This window comes from Triticum dicoccoides, chromosome 5B (genome assembly GCF_002162155.2).
Source record: "Triticum dicoccoides isolate Atlit2015 ecotype Zavitan chromosome 5B, WEW_v2.0, whole genome shotgun sequence".
Lineage (NCBI taxonomy): Eukaryota > Viridiplantae > Streptophyta > Magnoliopsida > Poales > Poaceae > Triticum > Triticum dicoccoides.
Genome location: NC_041389.1, coordinates 612996517 through 613006804, shown reverse-complemented (window position 1 = coordinate 613006804; position 10288 = coordinate 612996517). Strand labels below are relative to the sequence as shown.

Sequence of the window (10288 nt, the reverse complement as noted above, 5' to 3'; positions counted from 1 at the left end):
AACCTATTAACCGGAGGCCCAGCCCAGATTTGCTGTTTTATGCCTATTTCAGTGTTTCGAGGAAAAGGAATATCAGACGGAGTCAAAACGGAACGAAATCAACTGGAGAAGTTATTTTTGGAAGGAAAGCAACCTGATAGACTTGGAGTGCACGTCAGAGGAGTCCCGGGCTGCCCACGAGGGTGGGAGGCGTGCCCTACCCCCCTGGGCGCGCCTCCCTGCCTCATGACCACCCCGGAGGTCCACCGACGTACCCCTTGCACCCATATATACCTACGTACCCTAAAACTTCCAGAACAGAACCTAGATCGGGAGTTCCGCCGCCGCAAGCCTCCAGAGCCATGAAAAACTAATCGGGACCTTGTTTCGGCACCCCGCAGGAGGGAGATCCCATCACCGGAGGCCATCTTCATCATCCCGGCGCTATCCATGACGAGGAGGGAGTAGTTCACCCTCGGGGCTGAGGGTATGTACCAGTAGCTATGTGTTTGATCTCTCTCTCGTGTTCCTCTATGGCACGATCTTGATGTATCCTGAGCTTTGCTATTGTAGTTGGATCTTATGATGTTTCTCCCCCTCTACTCTCTTGTGATGAATTGAGTTCCCCTTTGAAGTTATCTTATCGGATTGAGTCTTTTATGAGAACACTTGATGTATGTCTTGCGATCCACTTGATGTATGTTTTGGTGATCAACTTGCGGGTTTCGTGATATTGGGAACCTATGCATAGGGGTTGGCACACGTTCTTGACTCTCCGGTAGTAGCTTTGGAGCACTCTTTGAAGTACTTTTATGTTGGTTGGATGAATCTGAGATTGTGTGATGCATATCGTATAATCATGCCCACGGATACTTGAGGTGACAATGGAGTATCTAGGTGACATTAGGGTTTTGGTTGATTTGTCTCTTAAGGTGTTATTCTAGTACGAACTCTATGATGGCTTGAGCGGAAAGAATAGCTTTATGTTATTTTACTACGAACTCTTCAATAGATAGAACAGAAAGGATAACTTTGAGGTGGTTTCGTACCCTACCATAATCTCTACGTTTGTTCTCCGCTATTAGTGGGTTTGGAGTGACTCTTTGTTGCATGTTGAGGGCTTGTTATATGATCTATCTATGTTATTATTGTTGAGAGAACTTGCACTAGTGAAAGTATGAACCCTAGGCCTTGTTTCCTATCTTTGCAATACCGTTTACGCTCACTTTTACCACTTGTTACCTTGCTGTTTTTATTATTTCAGATTACAAAAACCTATATCTGCTATCTATTTTGCACTTGTACCTTCATCTCTTCGCCGAACTAGTGCACCTATACAATTTACCATTATATTGGGTGTGTTGGGGACACAAGAGACTCTTTGTTATTTGGTTGCAGGATTGTTTGAGAGAGACCATCTTCATCCTACGCCTCCTACGGATTGATAAATCTTAGGTCATCCACTTGAGGGAAATTTGCTACTGTCCTACAAACCTGTGCACTTGCAGGTCCAACAACGTCTACAGGAAGAAGGCTGTGTAGTAGACATCAGTGCTTAGTTTTATCCCTATAAAAGTATATGTGCTCATTGTTTTGTCCCGACGTTTTCTGCTAAGAAGCCTTTGACAGTTATGGTTGCCCAAAGTACACTTGGGTAACTGCAATATGGGCCATGTCCATTACACGTTGTACCCATCAAGAAAACAAAACAAAAGAATAAGCATGCCCTCTTTCTCTCTTTTTGTTCTAATAGGTTCTAAATTTGTAGTGCCATCATCCTATACTCGGTTCTTCCTCTCACGGGCTTGGTGGACGTTGGTGGTGGTCGTGGCATTACTGCATTGGCATCAGATCGATGCCGAAGGTCTTGGATGTGGCGTTGTGCAAGCTCACCTGGGCCAAGGCCAGATGGTTTGGGCTAAGGCTTGGTCAGCAGTGGCCGTCGGCAGTCACCGGTTCGTATCCCCCCTCCCCCAGCTGGCTGGGGAAGCAGGTGTGGGCACCTCCTACGGTGGAGGCGCTGCCCCAAAATTGATGGTTGATGCCGGGCTAAGAGCGAGCGGAGAGGCCTCAGCTCTTCCAGCCGTCGTGGGCGTGCCATGAAATAAGTACCAGCTTTCTTGCTCTCCTTGAAGCAGCAGTTTCACTGCTTTTCCTTGAGTGTTTTTCACATTTGGATGGCTTGGAAAATTTGGGAGGACGTGTCCACCTGCCCTGTCCAACCAAGTGTCCTCCAAATTTTGGGGCGTTTGGAGTGTGTTCTGTAGGGAGGGAGGGGAGAGAGTGGGGCGCCGGATGAAATTCTGGCTTGGGCCTCAAACTTGTTGGATAGGCTTTCCAAAGGTATCGCTGGCCACGCTGGACTTTGATATCTGCTTGCAGGCTGTAGCTTTGCCCCGCCGCTTTGATCCTGTGAAGAAAGAACACAGAGAGTACTGAGTTAATTCTGAAGTCAGGTCAATTCTATTTACATTTTCAACGCACGTACCAACGGGGATGTAGCTCAGATGGTAGAGCGCTCGCTTAGCATGCGAGAGGTACGGGGATTGATACCCCGCATCTCCAACAGATTCTATTTTGCAGAAGCGATATCTTTGTTTTCAACCTTTACTTTTGAGCAGTACTCTCTCTGTCTCTCTGTAAAGTAACATAAGATCTTTTTTTGTCCAAGGATGTCACGACAAAGTCGCACCAAAAGGGACTGAACAAAGCAAAGCATGTCATAAGGAAAAAAAATCCTAATAATATAATCATCCTCAGTTCGATAAATCGCGGGTGGACATGCAGCCACGCGAGGTCGTTATCAACACCGGTCGTTTGCACGTGATTCGTGCCACTTAAATACAGCGAGCGCATATAACTTATGCAGGCACCGTAGACAAGCTAGTATAGCTCGCGTATTACCTCTGTCCATGTCCAGCAGATGGCCCACAAGGCTGGCTCATGCATTTAAACGGGGCCTCTGTGTGCACCCAATGGATAGATGCACCACACACAAACCAGTTTTGATTACGTGCTAGTCCCTGCAGCTAGCTGCACCATGCTTCCCTCGGTCTTTTTAGACGTCCGACGAGATTGTTTATGCTGTCCATTCCTTGTCGTTCTCCTGCATATATCTCGTCCTTGCCGCAGCCGACAAGCATGTGTTCATCCATGTCCCAGGTTCCTCAGCGCAGTTCCACACCAAGGACACGTATCTCTTCTCGAACAGAAGCAAGCATTGAAGAAGAACATTTTCATCCTGCGGCTCCTGAACCTGCTAGCCATGGCCATGATCTTTAAGCACAAACTATGAAGCTTTTTTTTTTGCAGGGAACAAAAAACTCTGAAGCTTAGCCGCTCTGCGAAGGCACTGCAGTAGTTTCCATATGTATTTATTTTTCTTTATGCGCTCTGTAATGCATGTATCAGCTAGTACGCGTTGCTTGTTCACGGCTAGCCTATCAATAATACATCCCCAAACGCTTGTGTGCATGCAACAACATCATGGCAAGTCGTAACCGAGCGATACGTAATTAGTCAAACCCTAAACACGAGACACACTGCAAAACAAATCCAAATACACCAAACAGCAGGGGTGTCATTAATACCGCCATTTAAGTGTGCACCACAACCACCACCAGTACATAAATGACGAGTGGACAAGCGTTTAATGAGACCCAGCTCCTCTGCGCCCATCAATTCTTCCAGCTCTCCTGTAGCTTGAAGACCATCATGACACCCAGCGCCCCGTAGTAAAACAGAGGGAGGAAACGAAACAAAGTTAGGAGAGGACAAAGCTCAACAAGGGCCGGGACCAGAGAGGGTTATGCCATCTCCAGAACGGCTGGCAGACTTGCATGTATTCCTACAAATCATAAATGCAGTACAGCCCGCTCCTTCATGATTTTTGGCGGCTCTCACTTCCGTCAGCTTGTTTTCAACGGCATGATGCAATCTGTGGATGATGACTTGACGCAAAGGGATAGGTGTGCAGAGATGACATTTTGCTTTAGCGCATGTGATTGCTGGGATCGTGGAAAAGTGATGGTGACAACACAATTGACTTTGATTTGGTGGTGCTTCTCGAGTACCCCAGTATGGAGCTCCGTGGTGAAAACCAAGGTTTGAACTGAGATGGTTTTACCTGGCAATGACGATGTTTTTGCATCGTTACCTTGTTGAAGGCATTGTTCGGATATGCTTGGACTTGTTCTTCAGGGTGAAAGCTCAGAATCTGGCCGTTGATGGTTGGATCAGGTGACGACGACACTTGAGTGTCGTTTCCTTCATGAAGGCGTTGCTGTTGAAGAAATTTTCTCGTCGTCAGTGTGTGTCAAAAGATGTTGGTGCGGATAAGGTCATTGTTGTAGTTTGTCGATCGCTGTCTTGATCGCTTTGGGATTCTTTTCTTTTTTTTCTCGCTTAGGCATAGCTTTGGTCTTATATGACTTTGCTACTTGTCGGCGTGTTTACGTGTGTGTGCGTTGGTGTCGGCTGTGTGCATTCTAGCTATGCAGAGGTCGGGTGTGCGCTCATTGTGTTTGTATCTTCTTGATGCTTCATTCTGAGTCAATAAAATCCACCCTTTATCGAATAATACAGCCCGCTCCTGTGATGTATATCGCGACGTATCGAAGGACAAATGATTAATGCGACATGTATTGCCAATGAGCCTATATTAAGTAGGAATCACGATTCACGCACGGACACCCGGGATAGCGGCATCGCGTGGCCGCATGTCCCAAAAATTCGCGTCCTCCTCAGTTTCAGCTATAAAAACTGTTTTCCCTTTCCTGTAGATGATAAAAAAGAAAAAGAAATATAGGAGATGAAAATGATGCATTTTTTTCTTTTTTTACCACAATTACAATCTATCCAATTCACAAACACGGGGCTGCAGCCACAAACCATAGCAACATTGGCTCGTAAATGAAACAAAACAGAAACAGGAGAACGCCCTGTAATGGCTCACTCGTGAAGATCCAACATCTCGTGTTTCTCTTAATCCATATCTTCACATGTCGTACCACCGTTATTCCCAATGTCTTCTATTCCCATAAGTTCCCACATCTGTATTGTATCTTCTCATCCTGTAATTGATATGTAGATGTGGCCATCACCTATCTGATATACTCCCTCCTTCCCAAAATATAAGGCGCGATTGACTTTGCACGGTCTTTGATGCACGACTTTGACCACTAATATATATCAAAGTACATGGATTGAATATGTATAAATGGCATAGCTGTATTTGTCTTACAAAATAATTTTATTTCATATGTCATATATTAATTTTATAGAGATGCAATATGTGAAAATTATAGTCAAAGTTGTGCAACGAAGACCAGAAAAGTCAATCTGCGCCTTATATTTTGGGAAGGAGGGAGTACTAGGTTGTGTTGTTAAGAAAATAAAGTTCTACCGACACCTTTTTGAGATTAAATGGAAATATGAAGGTTGCAATCTGCTTGAATGAAGATGCGGTGGTGTATATAAAGGGCAATGACCTGAAATCACCATTCATGAGAACAAAGGATGGTACGCATTTTTCTTTCATGTGCTGAATGGCATGGGCTGCACTAGATGTGATAGTAATCGGAGCAAATAGCAGGCCCCATTACACGGAGTGGAGTAAGAAACCTCTTGATCAATTAATTACGGATCGGTGATCGATACCCCTGACTATTTTTCTGAAGAGATGTTTTTGTTTTGAATCTAATGTCATGATCGTTGAAGCCTACGGAGCAATCACTGGATTCTTTTTTTAGGGAACAATCACTGGATTCTAGCGTGTCTGTTTCGACGGACGGGGTGTGTTGGTACACAACACATTTCTGTTTTGAGCAGTGCTCCCTCTATTAACTAATACAAGATCTTTTAGATCACTGGTACGGCGGCGCTCATCCTGCCGAGGGCTCGCGATAACACGTCGCATGAATTACCAGCGTATGGCGATGGGAGCAGAGGGGGCAGTGGATGAGCTCGCCACGGTTTCGCTATCCAAGGGTGTGACCAAAGTCTCATCAAAAGGAATTGAACGGAGCAAATCATGTCATAAGGAAAAACAACTAATAATAATACAATGATATCACGAGCCACGAGTTTAAATCATCCTCTGTGTCAGCTATGAAATCTGGACATATGCAAAAAGAAATATGGGAGAGAAAAAGGATGTACGTTTTCCATGTTTACCACACTTACAATCTATCTAATTCACAAAGGCGGGGCTGCAGCCACAAACCATAGTAACATTGGATCGTAAATGAAACAAAAGAGAAACAGGAGAACGCCTTGTAACAGTTCACGCTCGTGCAAAAACAGTTCACTCTCGTGCAGATCTAATATCTCGTGTTTGTGTTAAGCCACTTTCACATGGCGTACCACCGATATTCCCAATGTCTTCTATTCCCATAGGTTCTCACATTTGTATTGTAGTATCTTCTCGCCCCAACCGCTGCAGCTAACCCCCGCGTCGCTCTCGCCCGGGCGGCTCGGGGGCGACGCCTGATACCTACCTCCAGCCGCTCCTTTCCCTTCTCCATGCCGCGCCGCTGCCGGAGGAAGCCGCCAAGCGAAGCCCGCGCGGCCGACGACAGCGGCGGGGCGCTTCCTCGCAGCGCCTCCAATCTGTGGGCGGCAGATCCTGGAGCAGCGCTGGCCCATGCGAAGTGGCGGCCGTTTGCATCTGCAGGCGTTGCTAGGTGTCTGCTATGGCGGCGGAGGTCACGGTGGAGGTCGCGGTGGCCGGCGGCTTGGCCGGTCGGCGGCGGCGGAACATGGCCGATGGCAGTGGCGATGTTCTGTCTGGATCCCGGGCGGCGGCCCTGGATGGTGGCGGGGCTTCCCGCGGCGGCATGGCGTGGTGCAGTCCTTGTCCAAGGCGGATCTATGACGGTGATCTACGGATCGATTCGGATCAGAGACGGTGACGAGCGCACGGGGATCCATCTTGGCGGCTCTCGCGGCTTGGCGAGGCGGGGTGGGAGCCCTCCTCCTAGGCTCCAGTGGTGGCACACTCAAGTAGTGGCCGGTGTGCCAGGGCTCCTATGGTGGCACTGCTGTTGCGGATGGTTGCCGGATCTAGGCGGGTAGATCTGCGGTTTGAAGGCGGTCGAGACGGTGCACAGGTTGTCGTGTGGATTACTTGGGACGGATCCGGGTGAAAACCTGGTCTTCGGTCGATGGCCGGAGCCGGTGATGACGATGCCCTTATCATCGTTTCTTTCATAAAGGCATCATCGAGGTGAAACTCCCAACTCCACTCAATACCTTCCGGGCGAAACCCTAGATCTGTTGATCGGATGTTGGCGACAATCATGCGTCGTTACCCCCTTGGGGGCGGCATTCTTGAAGGTGCACTCGGCCTTGCGGGACCAGCGGACGACATCTTTGGTGGAGCGGTGCTTCGTCCTACACATTGATAGCGACGGATCTCGATGGCATGTTGCTACCTCTTGAGCTCGCATTGGCTTTCCCTTGAGGAGGAAAGGGTGATGCAACAAAGTAGCGTAAGTATTTCCCTCAGTTTGAGAACCAATGTATCATTCCAGTAAGAGACAACGCACAAGTCACCGAATACCCGCACAAACAATCAACAACTTGCATCCAACGCGATAAAGGGGTTGTCAATCCCTTCACGGTCACATGCAAAAGTGAGATCTGATAGAGATCGATAAACGGTAAAGTAAATATTTTTGGTATTTTTGGTTTATATAACGGAAAGTAAAAGATTGCAAAATAGTAGATCAAAACTAGTAAGATGTAAAAGAGAACTTGTATAATGGAAAATAGACCTGGAGGGCATAGGTTTCACTAGTGGCTTCTATCAAGATAGCAAATATTGCAGTCGGTGAACAAATTACTGTCGGGCAATTGATAGGAAAACGCATAGTTATGACGATATCTAAGGCAATGATCATGAACATAGGAATCATGTCCGTGTCAAGTAGACCGAAACGATTCTCCATCTACTACTATTACTCCACACATCGACTGCTATCCAGCATGCATCTAGAGTATTAAGTTCATAAAGAACGGAGTAACGCATTAAGTAAGATAACATGATGTATAGGAACTAACTCAAGCAATATGATGAAAACCCCATGTTTTTATCCTCGATGGCAACAATACAATACGTGCCTTGCTGCCCTTACTGTCACTGGGAAAGGACACCGCAAGATTGAACCCAAAGCTAAGCATTTTTCTCATTGCAAGAAAGATCAATCTAGTAGGCCAAACCAAACCGATAATTCGAAGAGACTTGCAAAGATATCAAATCATGCATATAAGAATTCAGATAAGAACCAGATAATATTTATAGATAATCTGATCATAAATCCACAATTCATATGATCTCGGCAAACACACTGCAAAAGAATATTACATCGAATCGATCTTCAAGAACATTGAGGATAACATGGTAGTGAGAATCAAAGAGAGAAAAGAAGCCATCTAGCTACTAGCTATGGACCCGAAGGTCTATGGTAAACTACTCATGCATCATCGGAGAGGCAATGGTGTTGATGAAGAAGCCCTCCGTGATCGAATCCCCCTCCGATAGGACGTCGGAAAAGGACCCCTAGATGGGATCTCACGGGTACAGAAGGTTGCGGTGGTGGAGAAGTGGTTTCGTGGATCTCCTAGATGTTTTAGGTTATAAGAGTATATATAGGCGAAGGAGCTAGGCCAGGGGAGCTACAAGGGGCCCACGAGGTAGGGGGCGTGCCCAACCCCCTGGGGCACGCCGTCCTGCCTCGTGGCCGCCTCGCTGCGTCTCCGACTTCATCTCCAAGTCTTCTGGATTCCTTCTGGTCCAAGAAAATTCATCGTGAAAGTTTCATCCCGTTTGGACTCCGTTTGGTATTCCTTTTCTAAGATACTCTAAAATAGGCAAAAAAAAAAACAGAAACTGGCACTGGGCTCTCGGTTAATAGGTTAGTCCCAAAAATAATATAAAATAGCATATTAATGCATACAAAACATTCAAAACAGATAATATAATGGATACATTAGAGACGTATCAAGCATCCCCAAGCTTAATTCCTGCTCGTCCTTGAGTAGGTAATGATAAAAATATAATTTTTGATGTGGAATGCTACCTAACATATTTATTCATGTAATTTCCTTTATTGTGGCATGAATGTTCAGATCCGAAAGATTCAAAACAAAAGTTTAATATTGACATAAAAACAATAATACTTCAAGCATACTAAGAGAGCAATCATGTCTTCTCAAAATAACATTTCCAAATAAATCTATCTCTACAAAATCATATAGTCTGGCTATACTCTATCTTCATCACACAAAATATTGAAATCATGCACAACCCCTGTTTCAGCCAAACAATTGTTTCATACTTTAGTATTCTCAAACTTTTTGAACTTTCATGCAATACATGAGCGTGAGCCATTGACATAGAACTATAGGTGAAATTGAATAGTGGTTGTGGATAAGACAAAAAGGAGGAAGATACTCTCACATTAACTAGGCGTATCAACGGGCTATGGAGATGCCCATCACTGATATCAATGTGAGTGAGTAAGGATTGCCATGCAACGGATGCACTAGAGCTATAAGTGTATGAAGGCTCAAAAAGAAACTAAGTGGGTGTGCATCCAACTTGCTTGCTCACGAAGATCTACGGCATTTTGAGGAAGCCCATCATTGGAATATACAAGCCAAGTTCTATAATAAAAATTCCCACTAGTATATGAAAGTAACAAAATAGGAGACTCTATCATGATTCAAGGTGCTACTTTGAAGCACAAGTGTGAAAAAGGATAGTAACATTGCCCCTTCTCTCTTTTTCTTTTTTTATTTGGGCATTCTCTTTTTTATGGCCTATTTTTTTTCATCTGGAGTCTCATCCTGACTTGTTGGGGAATCATAGTCTCCATCATCCATTCCTCACATGGGACAATGCTCTAATAATGAAGATCATCACACTTTTATTTACTTACAACTCAAGAATTACAACTCAATGCTTAGAACAAAATATGACTCTATGTGAATGCCTCCGGCGGTGTACCAGGATGTGCAATGAATCAAGAGTGACATGTATGAAAAAATTATGAACTGTGGCTTCGCCACAAATACGATGTCAACTACATGATCGTGCAAAGCAATATGACAATGATGAAGCGTGTCATAATGAACGGAATGGTGAAAAGTTGCATGGCAATATATCTCGGAATGGCTATGGGAATGCCATAATAGGTAGGTATGGTGACTATTTTGAGGAGGGTATATGGTGGCTGTATTGTACTGGCGAAAGTTGCGCGACACAAGAGAGCACTACTAGGGAAAAGCTTAGCAGCAGTGTGGGTTT

At 45.3% G+C, this 10288-nt stretch overlaps 1 non-coding gene across 1 annotated transcript; it reads left to right on the top strand.

The window, feature by feature from the left end:
• Nucleotides 1–2471: 2471 nt before the first annotated feature.
• Nucleotides 2472–2544, top strand: TRNAA-AGC. Its single transcript has one exon. It is a non-coding gene; the product is annotated as a tRNA-Ala (tRNA).
• Nucleotides 2545–10288: the final 7744 nt, after the last annotated feature.